Genomic DNA, 18,620 nt, shown 5'->3' with positions numbered 1-18,620 from the left:
TATCGGAGGCCCTTCGGGCCCTGCGAGTTAATTGGAGACATTCAATCTGTGCTAAAACTTAATTCTCCTCATTTTTTACTGAGACAGAAGTGAGTCGAGGAATCACCACAAATCCCCCACAATTTAAGTCTCAACTTGTCTTGATTTCATTACTGTGTACAAAGCGCGGTTTAAAGACTTATTTTTCCCATTTAAGGTTACACTTTCGGATAATACGAGATCAGAACCAACAAGCTTTCACCGGATCCACGTCCTCCTCCTGCGCACTTTGGTTTTTCTGCCCTGCGCGTTATTTGAAACTCAAACGTATTTGTAAAAAGGTGTATGCAACTGTGACACTAATCTACGCAGGGGCTCTTAAGTTTACCAGCAGCCAGTAAAAGTATTGGTGGTACAACGAGAGGCGTTTCCAACTCTGCTATTATTGAATTCCACGCGAGAAAAGAAAACAGCCCAATAAATAAAAGTACAGAGCTGCTCCTTAAGCTGCAAAACACCAGTTAAGAAAAATAAAAAAACACGTGAAGGCATATCAGGTTACTTTATGTTCTATCGTTGCCGAGTTTAACTCTTAGTGCACTAAATACATATTTGCAAAATAAAAGATTAACCCCCCAGGTGCTGATGAAGGATATCTTTATGTTGTAAAACTTCATTCAATGTAAATTTACACTATTATACCCCAATTAAACAACAAAATATCTGACACATTTGCGTAAAATTTACCAAAATAGCACAGATTACTCGTCAAAAGCTAAATCGGAGTGGGATTTACTCCATTGTAAAATCCAGTACAACTTAATATTAGAATACATTTAGGATACTTCCCCCAAAGTATTGGGTGTAGCCTATAAAAATAGATATAGTCACATGCAGCACAGCAAAAAGCCCAGAGTTGAATTAACTCCCACAGTGCAAATAAACATGGGGGTTAATTCAATTGTGGGCTCCATTGAGTTTTCTGTTTTAATTATTTTCAATATCAAGAAAGATGCATCAACAATTTACCTCAAAAAGACAATAATTCAAAATGAAGTGGATGATGATAATGATGATGATGGCGATGACGAAGATGACGATCAGGATGAAGATGACTGCTGTTTGTGAATTTGATGCTCTTATAAGGAATACTTACAAACACAGAAGCAGCATCTATTGCAACACAATGCAAACTTACATTTTTTGTAGTTTTCACTTTAATTTGTTAGTTTCAAAGTCACCAAAGAGATACAAAGTTACCAAATAACCGAGAAAGTGTTAAAATGGCGACTTGGCGAAATGTGCTTTTCCAGAAGCCTATGCCTTCATTTCTATCTGGTGATTAAAGGCCAAGGATCAAAACATGGTTCATAATTAATATGAATAGGGATTGAAATTTTAGAAGACTTATTAAAAGTTCAAATTGTTTCAAAGGTCTGTGATTGTCTTTCTTTCTTTTTTTAAATAACAAAAAAACCAGTATATTATTTTGTAAAATGGCCGATTTCACACGTAACATTTACAAAAATTGTGGGTTATGTCAAATTGCTTACAATTACATATTAGCAATAAATAGGCGTTAGACCCCGATAAATACATTTATATATTATAGCTGCATCTATAAATAAATATCGGACTTTCAATGCAGACGCTGCAATAAATAATAATCAAACTGCATGTCATAAGATATGATATAATGTACAAAAATGCACCCTTAAAACTCAGTATTATTTCCGTTTTATTCATAATAATTACAAGACAAAGGCAGGCAGGACTAGGCGACCTTTGAATATATCATAGGACAAATTACAGAGCTCAACAAACTCATATATTCTACTGAAACGCAACCTGTTCACGTGACAGTAGTGGATTTAAAATATCAGAAGTCGTTGTGTTTTGAGCGGAATATGTTGGGCTGTAACAGTAATAGTAATAGTTTAAGATTGAAAGAGTAGCGCTGTCAAAAAGAGGAGAGTTTTAATTTGATTGGATGAAATCTAAGAGATTGTATAAGCCAAAGAGGATTGTATCTGTGAAACGTGGGACATTATATTAATTATTTGCACTTTTGAGTCTTTTGTTCAATAACACAAGTGTGACATATTCATGGTTTATGTAAAACCCTTAGCACGGACGTATTTCTATTGTAATGTAGTACGAATGCGTAATATTTGTTCTCCAGATTTCAAAGCTCGTATTTTTGTAGAAGATGGTAGTTCACTGAATTATATAACCAATAAATGTATTTAGTAGCCAGTCTGCTTTAACGTTCCCTCTCATTTAACTTGCATATTGTGCAATGTTGTCTAATATTCAGGACAACCGATACTGCTCTGTAATTAAAATAAGCTCTCTAACACTTACTAATCTAATTTGTGATGACTGATTTGAGCGCTATTTTCTGATGGAAATCCAGCAGTTGTTCCCTCACAATGAAAGCGAGTGAGCATGATAACCTGCGTGATTGATACAAGCGATATATTTTAATAACGACCTGTGTCGGGGCCTCGTACATCACGCGCAGCGTCATATTTCTCGGCTGGAACGCAGGGGGAAGCTCCAGGCGCTCTCCCCGAGCCTCTTTACGGCGCACATGGTAAAGTTGTCTTTGTAAATGAAGTCAGCGGAGAGTTATTAACCGACTATCCACCGCAGCAAACGGATCGCGTTGGAAGACGGAGAAATATCTGGAGACGCATCTGAACACGCATAAAGTCTGTCTCCGGTTTTATCTGCGCGCGTGATGCTCCGTCCTCCTCCCTGCGCGCGCACCTGCTCCCACATCCCGCATCCCCTTCTTTCAGTGGAGGAGAAACACCAGCTGCTCATTTAAAAAGCTCTGCTGGTTTAAGTATTTGATCTCCAAGGACGTGGCCTCCGTCATCCAACACTGCGCGTCACGTCCCGCGTCCCGAGGCTGGATTGCAGATTTGGAGCAGGACGCGCACACAATGACAATCCGCAGAGACAATCTCACCTTATGAATCTAAGAAACTCTTCTCATTTACAAGTGATGAGTTCAAGCCATTAAAAGCAAAAACACATTTACACTGTTTTGTTATTTGGAATGGATCGTTCTAATTAAGTTGAGAATGATCAGAGGAGCTGAGTCCATGTTTTGTTTTTGTTTTTTTAAATTTATGATCGAGAAAAACTTTTAATACTCCCAGTATGCGCTTCTTTGATTTGAACTATTCACATTCTATCCTAATCATTTACTCACATTTCTTCTGTTAGCTGAGCTGATTAACAAGTGCGGTGGTCTACAACGTCTAATCTTTTTGATTACGATGGAGGAAAACTGCACAGACACTTGGATGTGTTTTACATTGGCTTTGCTGGGTAGTTTGAAAAAAAATTGCAATTTCTGTTTGTTATTTTAATAGATAAAAATAAAACTTCAGTTAATATGTGAAAATATGATCTCATGTGGTTGGCACTCGGGCCTCAATCTTTCTGTGTGGGAGTTTGCATGTTCCTCCTGTGTATGATCAGGGTTTGTACAGTTTTCTGGTTTAACTACAGGTCAGAGGTGAAATAGTAAATTACGACTGTTAACCGTTCAAGGGTGCTTTTCTGTATCAAAATATAAGATGTTTTATATTAAATCTGTTCCACTAGTTTGTCAGATGTAGCCTCATACAACTTAAAGAATAAACTGAAAACATTAGAAATATATTTATCAAAAAGACACACTTTGAAGCTATTTCTGTTAAGAAGGAGGTAATTTATTTTGCCCAGTCAGGACACCTAGTCAATGTTAAACAAGTTAAAATATATTCTTGTGTTCGTTACTAGACATACTGATACAGCAGAGACATTTAATCAGCCCGACACATTTCTAGAAACTTTAATACCTTGGTGACAAAAGATACTTGTAAAAACTGTCAAAATACAATACATTGTATGAATATTATGAGCTGTTTTAATTGAACGTGGGTTTGTTGGAAGTCATAGACCAGGGGTGTCCAAACTTGGTCCTTCAGGGCCGGAGTCCTGCAGGGTTCAGCTCCTCCCAGTTGCAGCACAGCTGATTGTAATGAAAGGCTTGTTGTTGGGCTTTTTCACTACCTCAGTGATGACATCATCATTAGATTCAGGTCTGCCGAAGCAGGGAGCGACTGAAACATGCAGGACGCCGGCCCTCCAGGACCGAGGTTAGGTACCCGTATCATAGACTATTAAATGACATTCACATGATTTTGTGGAAAACTACAGATTAAACTCATCCGCAAAGCACAAATGGTGACACATCATTTTATTACAACCTTATATTTGACTAAGGAGCGGCTGTCCTGAGGTGGAGCACGAGCCTGGGTGGTGCAGGAGTCTTTGTTGTTTTGTTCTTGTCGCAGTGGAATGTAACATCTATGTGGTTGGGCCTGGAAGTGTCATGATATAAAGATGAGTTAGTGGTATCTAGTGTTACTGCATGAATCATTAAATAGAAGAAAAATGTTGTCACGCACAAGTAAACTTCATTATTTTCACATTCTTGGTAACTTATAAACCTGCACCAACAACAACAAAGGAATCACTGCTTTTCTCTGGATGCACTGTAAAACACATTCCAACATGTTGTAACAGTACAAAACCGATTCAAGTAACTTATTTACAAAGTACTGCAGTGGATTTATTTGCTGAACTCCACGTTTTTAAGTTACTGATGTTGAGAAGTTGATACAGCAGAGTCATCTTACAGGGTTACAGAGGATTCAACATGTTCTTGGATGTTTGCTGTCTTTTCCGTTTCTGCTCCATAAACCGGAGCAGAAGACAGTGACCTATCGAGAGCAATGACTGGATTGTCAACGAAGCAGCTCAGGGTCAAATCGTCCTGCTATTACTCTCACTGTTAGTGTGTGTGTGCCTCCAGCACTCATACACAGTGTGACCCAGCTGTCCCTGGTTCTATCGTCACCAGAAAACACGACAGGGGCGGATGTGGAATCTAATATAAGTTCATATAATATAAGTAAAATCAGATCAATTCATATTTATTTCAAGATAGAACACATAACTGGAAACTTATTAAAAGTAATTGAACAAGTCAGGAAGTTGTAGTAGTAATAATAATAATAATCATCATTATAATGACGTTTTCACTGAGCTAATTTAAAGTTAACATGTCTTTTAATGCTTTCTCCTTCTCCTTCACATTCTCACTATGAGGCGACAATGCAAACCACGACCCCACTGTGTCTCTCTGTGTGCGTGAACTTTTAAACAAATCACCGTTTTATTTGTAAATTCTAGGGTTAGTTATGCAGCCAGTCTGAGCTATTCATCTCACGTGTTTGTCTGTGGCCTTACATGGTTGACTACTAGTTTCTGCATTATAAGGATGTGGTCGTTAGCGCCAGGTTGAATCCCGAGGATATAAAGAAGAACTCTTCATTTCTTAGGCCCTGAGCTTCATCTGTTATTACTGCCTATTAATGTTGTCACAGCGACATTCAAGCTTTTTTTTTTAATGTGTTTTAATTCCACTTTAAATAAGTCATTTCATGAAAACAAACAACTGAAAACTGTGTATTAGTAAAGCAATCACAACTCCATGCTCCGCTTGTTTTTTAATCACATCTTCGTCTTGAAAATTATTATTGAAGAATATTTGTGTGAAAAGTTCCACTTGACCCCCCAAAGCTCTGTGAGACCCCATCCAACACTTTTGGTGCTTTTCCACGAGCTCCTACTCAGCTTTACTCGCCTCGCCTCCACTCACCCCAGCATCGGTCGTTTTCCATGACAATATGGTAAAACCACGGCGTGGACGGAGTCATCTCATCTTTTTCCCCCGTCGTGTAAAAGTAATTACCCTCGATCTGGTGCAACGTCACATTGTCGACTCGTTTTAGCTTGGTTGGAACCTTGGCTGAGCGAGTACCTTGAATGTAGCTGGTAGCGGGTGCTAACACGTCTAATGGAAAAGCGTCAATAGCGAGTAGAGTCGAGTAAGGCTGAGTAGTAGTAGTAGTGGAAAAGCGCCATTTAAATACCTGCTCTAAGCTCAATTTAAAACCTATTGTAGAAATGACTAACTGTGATGCGAACACCAACAAACTTCTCTGCATTTAATGGTGATGAATAACCACCATTGGTTTCCAATAAAAATGGGGTTTTACACTGAACTACTTCATTTACAGCCTGCGTGTCAACAACAGTCTGTATCTGTGTTTCCTGCACCGCAGTGGCGTCGGCGCCAGGACGGTCAGACACTGAACTGTGGCTGCTAAATGTTAATGTGCTATTAAACGCACTGCAAATTATAAAGAAACCCTCCACCACTGACACCGGAGAGCAAGAGAGGGGACAGATTTACAGCTTTGCGGCGGCACGCTGAACTTCATAAAACACATTATGTTTGAAAATGAACACGGGCCAGCGTTTATCATCGTGGCACTCCAGCAGGTACCGGACAAGGAACAGGGAAAGCCAATTATACCTGACCTCACTGTGACACGCACAGACTCGGAGGGAAGAGAACACAATCATTTGTTTAGTCTCTGTGATGGACAGTGTTGGGTTTTTCAAGACAAGTCCTCCAGGAGACGAAGCTGCTTGTCGAGTTTGTGAGCTGCAGGCTGGAGCCGAGCAGTGGGCCGCTGTGCACAGGAAACATGGCAGGTTCACAAAGGAAAAACTCCTACATTTGGCTTTGATCACTGGACTGGGCGCAGGCCAGCAGTGGAAGAGGTCAGCGGGCTTTTCTTCAAGGGTAATAAAACTGACTAGAGCCGGCATGCAAACAGGAAATAAGAAAAAAAAAATGTATTTGTATTAAGATTGCCTTAATAGAGAAATGGCTGCGGTGTTGTGGAGTTTATGACGTGACTTTGATCTCAGCACTCTGCCATGTGCTGTGTTTCTTTAAGCATTTAGTACACTGAGTACAACTGTTGGGTTTACTTTTTGGTCCGTTGTCGATTAAGTAAAACACTATGTAGGTCCTCCTCGTGGGTTTCCTCACTGGAGTCGAAGGCCCACGAGCCGAAACAACTGTTTTGTGTCTCTCCGACATTCTTCAAAAGTTTTACCGTCCACACGGGAAACATCTGTGTCCACGAGACACCATCAAACCTACTCAAAATGATGTAGAACATATGCTAGGCTGGCGCTATAACGCGGCCACAAAAATATATCAAAAAAGGAGAAGAAGACATGCAAAAAATTGACAAATCGACAAATTTATCATCTGGCCTTATTGAAGCAGCATCAGTGGCTTCTGCAACGCAACTTGCTGCAGGTAGTCCGCCATTGTTGTTGTTCAGTGACAACGCGTAGGTCGCGGGGTTATCGGGTCGAGAGGCGGGGCGATGACATCGTTTACAGCAAATTATGTCATTTTCTCGTCCACACGTCAAAGACAAGGGGGCATTTTCAAATTTCTCCATCTTTGTGGATGATTGGCCAAAAATGATGCATTTTTCTGGGGTGACTACATGTCCTCTGTGTGTGTATATGTGTGTGTGTGTGTGTGTGTGTGTGTGTGTGTGTGTGTGTGCGTGTGCGTGCGTGCGTGCGTACGTGTGTGTGTGTGTGTGTGTGTGTGTTAATGGCTGACTCACTGAGAGACAGGATCCATTAATTCAAATGGTGGAGGAAGAGCCACGTCTCAGCTGTGTGTCTGAAAACTGAGTGACTACATGTGAGGAGGCTGCATTTGTTTTAGTTTGACTCATCAGGCCAAACAAAGAGTTACTCAAAAATGCAGAAGAATAACAATTTTAATTAAACTTCAATCTATCCGTATATCTGGACAGGCAAGATGCACATGAGCAGTAAAACGATGACGTCATCACCCCACCTCAACAATGATAGCTCTCATTCACGATTAGGGCAAAGCACCATGGGATTGTCTGCGGTATGGGTGCTGAAGACGGCGGGCATGCTGCTAAGATTCCAGCTGTCTCTGGTAAAACAGGACATTTTGCCCATTCCTGTGATAAAAGCAGTTATGAGGACCTACGGCGACATATAGATCATTGTGGTTTTAGTGCTGGTAAAGGAGAGTCGACATTGTCGTGCCTGAACGAGTTCAGTGAACGCTCGTTCATGAACTCGTTCATATTTTGGGGTGAACGTGAACCAAACTTACTGTATTCCTGCCGGATGAACGTCACTGTGAACGGCGCTCATTCTGGCATTTTGTGAACGGCGCTCTCACAGTTTAACGTTGTTGAAGAGGGTTGCCAGATTTCTAGAGCCTTCCAGCAGAAAACCCGGCTAAAACACACCGTAAACCGGCCTTAACATGTCGGGGGCAAAAAAACAGCAGCACTGCCTCAGATTGGCTCCACAATTAACACTCCATCTTCATATGACTACCTGAACTAATATTCTGAAAAGGTCAGTGATGATCCAAGTGGAAAAATCTTACCTTATTGTATAAACTTTGCCCGCCAGGTATCAAGACGCAACTCCGTTCATCAACAACATCAACAGCGAACCTGAGACGGCACAATAAACTGAAGCACCCGGCGAGTCTTTCCAGGTATGTGGCGTCGCCAATAATGGGCTGAATATTCCTCTTTTATGACCCGAGTTCTACAACTTTTCTTTGGGCTAACAAGTCAGGAAACAATCGATTTACTAGAAATTGAAAAGTGACATAGATAAATAATGTTTAAATGTTTTGCACTTTGAGGTCCATCTTAAGTTTCTTACCTCGGCCTGCCTCCTGCCTCACATCGTGTTACTAGTAGTAGTACAAGAAGTACGTCGACACGTCTTCTGGACTTTGTTGTTTACAGTATTCTGCAGTTCACTATGTTCTCCTGGAGGGTTTTACTATTTCACTTGTAATTTGTTTGTAGAACCTGACTGCTATATTTCCCTTTGTACCTTAAGGACTATTGTCTATTCTTTTTGTTTTAATAGTTCTTCATTAAAAAAACATTCAAGCAGTTTGTTTAGGAGAGCATACTGTCGGGGTGGGAAACTAGTGTGAGTGAACGGGGGGCAACAAGAAGGAAATGCCAGTATTCTGAGGGTAAAAGCTCACAGCAACACATTGGGGGAAAAAAAAGAATTATGAACTAGTTCATTTTTGGAACTGAACTATGAACTATGAACTGAACTAGTTTTAAAATTTGTGAATTGAACTTTGTGTAGTTCATGTAGAAACTGAACTTTCCCAACACTGCATGTCACTGTTTTCAGACAGTGGTATCCCACAATGCATCACAGCGGAATTCTGTACCGTCATTGTGAATATAGTCTATGGTGGACAGAAAGATCTGCAGAAGCTACTGGTGCCCCAGAGTCATTCGACCTGATCCCACCGATAAGCTGTGAAGGCATGAGATGAGGTTCATTGGTGCCCAGTGACAAGTGCTGTGAATTAGGGGCAGGAGAAAGAACAGTGTTATTTTGAATAACAGACTTAATAACAGGCAAGATCATCGACATAAGAGAATGCATTTAATTGAAAATCATCAAAATACTTCACAATATTGCAGCACACGTATGATCAGAAAGATCTCCATCACCAAAGCTTTTCTGCAGTCAGTGTACACCGAGGTCTACCGCATGATGGGTGAAAATATTCCCAGCTCAATGTTTTAGAAGCAAACAACAAGCCTTTTATTGTGATTTTAGCTTAGACAAGGGTATTTAAATGGCTGTCGGAAGCACTGAAGCAACAAAGATATCAACCATGAGCCTCCTGAAGATCTAGTTAAATACCTTTAAATGCCACGTCACTCGAGCAAACTGCTACAGCGTAAATTAAGATGGAATTGTTTGTGCGTGGAAGAGGTCCATCACATACCGTCATGTATAAACACTGTCGTGCTGAGTGATGTCACACTTCTTCCTCTTTGTAAATGTCCTGCTTTCTAAATGGAAACACTTCAGTTGGCAGTCAAGTGGGTTTTTACCCAGAAAAGTCCGAATTTGGTGTGTGTGTGTGTGTGTGTGTGAGACTGTGACTAACCCATTTTGGCACTGTGGTACAAAACTTCAAGGAAAATATTTATCTGGGGAAATAAAATAATTCTTTCTGGAATATGAAGACTAACTTTCACGAGGTTTTCTTTTAACTGGAGGGTCTGAGTTCACTACTACTAACGATCTACTCACAACGCCAGAGGCTCATGAGTTTGAACTTTACAGAAACATGAATCCATATGTCATGCTCTGCTGGAGCCATGTTGAGGCGAAGCTCTGTATGAGGAGATCAAATGTCTCAAATGGCCATTACCAGTTTATCAGAAAATCTGATTTATTCCTCAAGATGACATCTGTCATTGAATTGTTCCATATAAAGTTACTTGAGTTTGTTTTTTTTGTTTGTTTGTTTTTATATTCCACTTGGTTTTAGGAAGAGTAGCTGACAAAAAAACCCCCACTGTTACCTGAGCTAATAGATCCGTGGACACCTCATGGATGATGTAGCATTAAAATCAGTTGAGTTTGTAAAAATCACACAAGCTGGATGCTGCAAAACACTGCAAATGAAGAGCTGGGGCTTTGAAATTGTATCTTTATTTTGCACCAGGAGGCAAAATTAAAAAATGATGCAATCTTGACATTGTACCTCCCTTTTTGATTTGTTTAAGGTTTATAAAATCCAATTCAAGTAACTCCACCTTAAAAAGTCTTTAAAATCTACTTCCGATAAAATAAATCACTTCTACACAGACAGTAAACCAACACATGAAAACCAAACCATCGCCACTCATTCCCGCTAATTTCCAACCTGCAGGTTGCTAAATCGATCACACTAAAGTCAATATGTTTACCAACAAACTGAAATTCTAGCCGTCACACTGTTTATGTTTCACTAACTGACGTCACAGGGCTGTCCCTGGGCTTCGATTACTCCTGAGCAGTGCCACAGGTTGATGGCCTCCAAGCCACGCCGTGAAGATCCAGTAATTCATGCTCAAGGAGGCCCAACCAAGTATTGTGTGCAGAGAAATGAACATACTTTTTAAATATCTGACTGTGGTAGTCTAATTCTCTGAGATACTAGCTTTTAGGTTTTCATTATTTGTAAGCCATAATCAAAGTTTGTGTGTGTGTGTGTGTGTGTGTGTGTGTGTGTGTGTGTGTGTGTGTGTGTGTGTGTGTGTGTGTGTGTGTGTGTGTGTGTGTGTGTGTGTGTGTGTGTGTGTGTGGGGAGAGTTACTAAGTTCTAAGTCCACAATGGTACCATTGGTCTCGATCTCGTGATCATCAAGATGCAAATGCAGGTGGGGCTACCAAGAGAGTTCTGAAGTCTGGTCCAGGTGTGACGGAGCCCCGCAAACTATGCCAGTTTAAGCCACAAGCCACAGGACACGACATCCAGACACTTGAAGGACCACAGAGACCCAGAGACATGGCTGCCACCATCTCCAAGGTCCACGATGCCCAAACAGAAGGAGCGAGGCAAGGGGTCAGCTCCCAACCCCAACCCCAACCAGCACCTACCACCAGCTCCAACAACCCCCACCCCGCTCCTCACAACCCTCAAACCACAACCCCAAGAGAGCCAGAGGAACCCCACAACCTGGGGGAGTAGCCCAATGAGCTAGCCGATTGCGGTCAGCCCCAAGGAGCCAATCCAGCCAAGGATTGACCGAAATGGGACATACTGCAACTCCAGGTACCGTCACGGGCCCAGCTGGAGCCAGAATGACCAGAGGGCAAACTGCACAACCTGGTCCAACCCAGACCCGGCTGGAGCCCAAGCTAATGTCATCTTAGGATGTGTCCCCAGCACATCAGGGCCCCAGAGGACACAGCAGACCCATCACCCATGCAGCCTGGCACGCCTGAGTCCAACACGAGCCACAACCCACATGGCCACCCTGCACTCTATAGAGGTACACACACAGTTTCACTGATCCTGCCTGAGCAGTGTTCGTTGTAATACATGACTGATGTCCTCAAAAAGTTACTTTGCTTTGATCAGAGAGACGTGAGCAGGTGTATGAGCAGCTCATTTCTCTGTTTGGATTAAGATCCTCATACTTATATTAAAACACACAGTCCAACTCAATGGTTTGCTCATGAGTAACACCTCCTGTATGTTGTTCGAGTGAATCGATCTTTGAGCTGCAATGTTGCTGTGTGTGGACCATTTTATCTGAGGAGAGCTTCTGAAATGGATGAAGAAAGATGAAAAGCCAGCTTTTCTTTTTCCAAAAGATTCTGTGTTGATTGCATCTTTCTTGCTGGTCCAAGTCTGAGATCTGTGTTTTGTTCACACCCAACATTAAAAACATGGAACCACCTGCTTCATTGGTACCTGCAGGATTTCCATTATAATACAATCCAAAGACAGCCGCAACAAAAATATCCAAACACCATGGAAGGTGCAGGTCTTCTGCAGGAATCAGCACAAAAGCGGAAAAAAAGATTTTTTTATTATCAAAATCGTGGCTATACAAGAAAATTGTGATTCATTTGTTTGAAACAATGTAACCAATCTTAGTGTTCAATTGTTCTTTATTAAATAGAGTTGCTAAATACAAACAGTGCTCCCATGAAAAAGGAAAATAAGCCATTGAAACTCACAGCAGAGCTCATTTCAAGTCACTGAAACCACATTTGGGGTTTGTTTTGGAAAAACTTTTACATTCCAGCTTCTGTTCATAAGAAGCATCTGCTGATGTGGGCCGTGCCTCCAAAACCTATGAGAAATGAATGAGGCTAAAGAAGGACTTCCATCAATAGTAATTTATGATAATGGCAGGGGTTACGGAGGCTTCTCAAAGTCTTTAATATTCAGAGTTAGACAAACTGTCCACTAATGGACACCATTTAGTGATGTGGTTACTCTCCGTGGAAGGGGACGTCTAGCCAAGCTGACTCCGAAGGTACAACGCAGAGTCATCACCGAAGTAATGAAGAAGCCCTGAGAAACATTTATTAACAGGAAGGAATCGTTGGAATTGGTTTAACATCTTATGACAGATCATTTAACAGGCATCCACAAAAACATTGAGTTCCTATGAAAACAAGTATGAAGTAAATTGAAATGGAACAACATTTGAGCGGACAAATTCCCCTTTGCACCACCAGAAGCTGGAGGAAAAGTACAGTGTCTCTCAGTTAGGGAAGGTTTGGGACAAAATCTTAAATTCTGAAGTAAATCTACAACAGAAGAAAATCCAGATCTGAGTTGTGGAATGAGCAGAGAAAGTCCTTCGCAGCTGAACAAAGGATGTGGCTGAGCTGAGCTGCAGCTTCTGAAGGAAGTCGGTTCAGACTGTTGCTGCCAAAGAAGACTCAACCAGTTATTAAATCCAGGGATCACTTCCTTTTTCTTTGCCACTGTGAGTGATGCATCTTTTTACGTTTTTATTCCAAATCATTATATTTTCCAAAATCTAACGGCTTTAACCTGATTCTTCACCACGAGGAAACTTTATGTATGCAGTGTATTTAAGAGAAGCTGTAAATGTCAGGATTTGGTAACTTAGAACTGGGATCAGATCAGTACAAATGCCCACAAAAAAGCAAAAAAGCCTTTTTCAGGCACGTGGAGAATCATAGTCACTGTGTAAGTAGTGAGCAGGCTAATGTTTTTACCATTTCACCTAACTTGTTCTGCATGTGTGGTTGAAGAGTGATCACAGGGATACATGTTTCATGAGTGCACGTTGCGTGGTTTATTCAGACACGAGAGGTTCACTTCATTAATATGAGTCTTGTGAAAATTGCAGCGCAAAAATCCATCGTAGAAAACACAAAACATGATGTACCTGGACTCTGCTCACATGATTATTAACAATTTGTTTAGTCCATCAGTTCTATTGAGCAGAATAAAGAGTTTCGATCAATAAAGCACACAGCTGATAGAAGTGTCGTCGGGTTAAATCCTGTCTGGCCTCCATTTCCTCCGTCTGCATGCAGCTGGTGTGACTCAGGCAGTTTCAGGTTCCTGTGATCTTACGCATTCAGCCCAACAACTTGAAACTACCTACATCACACAGCTTGTGAATGGATCTGAGGATTCTGCTCATGTCCACGGCAAAGACGACACCTGCAGATGAAAACCTTATTATTTAAACACTTTCAGACTTCATTCAAAAACATAACAAAATGGCAGAGTTGTGATGTGGCAATGATCTCTGAAACAAACCCCCAAAAAATCTGCTGTTCACGTTTAACAATCGATTTTCCCCAAACTATTTATTCAATTTGATACGCCGGAAGATATCCTGACGTAAAGGCACAAATGAAAAAAAAAAAAATTAATTCATCTATTCAAAACATGTGTTTCCACAGCTGAGTGTGCGTGTTTGACGGAACTGGAGTGTGACGACAGCTGAGTGGAGTGAGAGAACAGAGCTGGACAACGTGCCGGAACTTAGCCGAGAGGCAGCCTTGTTGTTTTGTTCCGGCGTGGCTACGGCCCACAGGAACCGTTTGTTTCCTTTAATAAAGTGTTTGGAGTTTGAAGATGAGTCCTGCTTCCTCGTTCAGCTACAATACCGATGCAGCAGAGCATCAGTGTAGAAAGAAGCTAAGCTAACAGTAGCAGCTAATGGACGTTGAGGATAAAGCAGGAAAGTTTCATCTGAAAAACTCAGACAGAAGTGTTTATAAAAGCACGGCTGTGTGAAACATATGAAATATGTTATGAATATGAATATGCATATGAATATGAATATGAAAAACAATTTACACCTCAATGAGAAATTCACGTCTTTGTATCAGCTCAAGGCTAAACATGTAGCCACCAGCTAATGCTAAACATGCAGCAAATAGCTAATTCAATATTATTCCCACTGTTACTTTTACACTACAGCCAAATTAATAAAAACTACTTTAAAAATTATGTGGTAATATATTTAGGTCTATTTATTGATTCAGTCATCTTTCAAAATCAGTCTGAATTGGAAAAATTTGACTTTTTATATCAGAATCTGAGGTAATTAGAGTTAAATAAATAGCCTACAGATTAGCTGTGAACAACAATATCTTCTAATGTGAAAACATTAACGGAGTCGATCCCCAAAAATCAGTTTTCCTTGTTAAAACATGTCTGTTGGTGTTGGAACTCAGTTGAAATGTCTGAGAAATCCGGAGTGTTTTTGTTTGGGCCCTTTGCTCAAACCAGAATGACCCACGAATATGTGGCAGAACGGAAGATTTTGATTGTCCTCCTGTGTTGAAGACAACACAGGAGGACAATATCATAGACGCACTTCAATTAAATTTTGACCCCGTCTTTCATTATAAATCTTCAGGGGGAATTGCTCTGCCGGTTGGGTGTTTGTAGACAGCTCAACAATTATTTTTTCATTTTTATTTGTCGTGTGAGCAAAGGCCTACTATGCTATTGTTGCCAAGAATAAAACTTCCTGCGGCCAATCAGCGTGTGCCTAACAGTCAAAATCTAATATATACTCTCACAGAGGAAGTATGAGGTCTTTGTTTGTTTCTTTTTTTCCCAAAGTAATTTTAAGAATTGATTTAAAGACAATTCAAGGGAGACTGGATGGGTAAGAATACCAGGTGTTGATTCCTTTAAGAAGATGACAACCTTTCAATTACATGTGGTTTTGACCCTTTTAGTTTAACTTGATCTTTCTTATCATGAATAAGACTAGTTTGGTTAACAATAGGGTGACGATATTTCAATTTTTGATAATACCAGGACACTTGACCTGACTCAGAGATAGTTAAACGATTATCAGCAATTACTCAGAGATGTCTTATACCTTTAATGTATGCAAATTATGCTTTTTCTGACTGGATAGCTTATTCAATTATATACAAATATAATGTGTCTCTTTAAGAAAAGACACACATTTAGATAAACATCTCTGAGGTTTGCTCCTTGAGTTTTTCTCCGTGTCCTCCATCATTATCTCCACTCCACATTTGTTCTTTGTCAGTTCTTTGTCTGGTTCTGGGCCAGGTCCTCCCTCCCGGACCTGTCCAGTTTGCCTGTACACCTCACTTGTGTTTCACTTTACCTTTCTCTCCCCCAGGATGGGAATTTTCATCACTTTTTAACTTTGTGTCTCCATCTGTGAAATTCAGCTTTCTTAATTAAAGATCGCATATTATGCAAAATTCCCTTTTATAATAGTTTCTAACAGGAACATGTGTCCCCATGGCCCCATCTGTGAGGCCAAACAAGTGAAGATAGTCCGTCATCTCTCTCACTAGCTTGCTTCGCTTTTTAGCAAATGTGTGCTCATACAGGCGAATCAGAGATTTTCCCTTCATGATGTCATGTGGGGAAATAACCCCTCCATGTGGTAGTGAATACTGACTTTGACCCTCCTACATGTAGATGAGCTCTGCCCTCTAAGGGTGCTTTCACACCAGAATAGTCCAGGGACTCGGTTTGAACATCACGCAATCACACAGTACAGCTGTTCGTGAGGGGGCGCTATCGCCCGAAGCAAACACTGACCCGAGCATGACGAAGTAGAAACCCGGCTCATTGACTGGTCCAGAACGAAAACGGAAACCCCACCCCGTTGGCTGGCTAGTGGCTAATGTGTAGCCACAAGCAACTGCATTATATTGTCTTCAGACCATTTATCAATGAGCGACTTCTTCCTCTCTACTTCTTCCTCTCTACTTCTACGTCTGCTTATTCATATTTGCGTGTTTAGCTTTTTTGTTTACAGCCTTGAAATGCACTGCTCTCTACATCACGTCCTCTCATACAGTCAGTTGGAAAGTCCGCTGATAGTTCCCTGGCACGTTCATACTGACCGTGGACCGGACCTCAAGTTCACTTGCAAGTGAACCGAGACCCACGTTTTGGACCTGAGTTTACCTCATTGGTCCAGACCAGAGTCCAAACGGAGCAGACTATCCCTGAAAGTAACTTTGGTCCAGACCAAACAGTGCGGGTGTGAAAGTGCCCCACAATTATAAGCAGATAAAATAGACATGGGGTAGGTGCGTACAGACAAAGCTTCATTAGCATTTAAAGATACAGACACAGAAACAGCCTGTTCTCATTCAGGACCAAAGCTGGATTTGGGGAAATACACTATGAATACAATGTTGTTGGACCTCTGACACCGACGTGGCAGTGTTGAAAAACTGTATAATATGCAACCTTTGAAAAATGTCCCTGTTTTGAACTTTCAACTTGGTCTACTTTGTTTCTGTCCTCACGCTCTGCAACAGAAACTAGCTTAACAAACTAATAACTCCTAATCTTCAATTAGTAAATGGATCATTTCGTTTCCAGTGTTTCTAAGGCCGAGTTACAGGACAGCAGTGCACCAAAAACAGCAGTTTTTGTTCCTTCGATTCAGAGAAGATTTGTGCTTCGGTGACGTTTTAAGTTTCCGTAAGTTTCCATACACACGAAACACTGAAAACAGCGTAGTTCACATGTCAAGTCATTAGTAGATACTGTGTTTTTTTAATACAAGCACCCTTGCATGTATGTAGAAAACAGTATGTAGTAAACATTCAAGCGCGATTGACTCGACCTACCACACTCGGCCGTATGTTGTACAATAAATCAATTATTAAAGCTCCTCCCGGCATTTCATGTCATCTGGTGGAGAAAAAAACAAAACAAAGTAAAAACAGTATTGCTCCATATTCATGTCAGTTGGTGCCATTATTAAATCAGCTTCCATATGTGTGTTTACCATATAACTTACAAACACACACTTTTTCTATATGTGGCCCAAAGTGCTCTTACACACCAGGTATTATATTATCTGTCATTATTTGTGGGTGTAGTGAGGCCACACACAAGGCAGCCTCAACAAGTCAGACTCAACAAAAAACCATGAGATGTAGACAGTAAGAGGACGATTAAAAACCACTGTAGCTTGCATGCCAGGCCACTAGTTGGTGCTGGTGTTGGTGCAGATTTCTGAGATTCCAAACATTGTACTTGTGAGATCGAAAGGCAAAACTGCAACCGCAAATACTACAAATGATCTTTCTTAGTTGAAATGTCATCATAGAAAGAGTGCCTTAGGCTGAGGGTGACTCTTGAATGTAATTCATTGTGAGACCAGACTGTGGCGAGTGAGTCCGACTCTCTAAAACAACAGACCCTAGGAGGTATTTCTAGTATACAGTAATTTCTTTTTAGATACATGAGATACAGGAAGTATATTTCATGCTCTTGTCACAGGGTCATGAATGGTTATCATTATTATCACCTGAAGGCACCGACTTCTTTAGTCAAAGAGTTCATAGGCGGCAATTAACTCAATTGATGCTTGATGATATCGGCACAACATTGGTATCTGTATGAAACGCTGATGGTCATGTTCCAATTTCCCAACATCACGACATTGATACGCCTTAAAGAGGGTAAAAAAAAAAAATCATTGCAACATGGAGATTGTTTGAAGTTTTATAAAGTGATAACAAAGTCATTGTTTGCAATGACTGATCAAATGTTGGTCATGTGAGGAGGAGTCGAAAGCATTTTGAGTGGTGAAAATCCAACTGGGTTCATCTCTCTGTTCTGGTCCATATAGTATGCAGGGTTGGTGTCAGCACTGTGTCCCACACTTTAGATCAGGAGGTGTGTGGAACACGAGGCCTGTGGGACAAAACCACCCTGCAAGAGGCTCCAATCCAGCAAACAACATTTCTAAACAACACTTCTATACTCTGTTCCAAGGCACTGTCAATTTAAAGGTTTTTATGGCACAATTATATCAGTCCGGTCCACTCAAGATGAAATTGGCCTGTTT

This window comes from Blennius ocellaris (genome assembly GCF_963422515.1).
Source record: "Blennius ocellaris genome assembly, chromosome: 16".
NCBI classification, from domain to species: Eukaryota; Metazoa; Chordata; class Actinopteri; order Blenniiformes; family Blenniidae; genus Blennius; species Blennius ocellaris.
Note: the sequence above shows the minus strand (reverse complement) of the source record.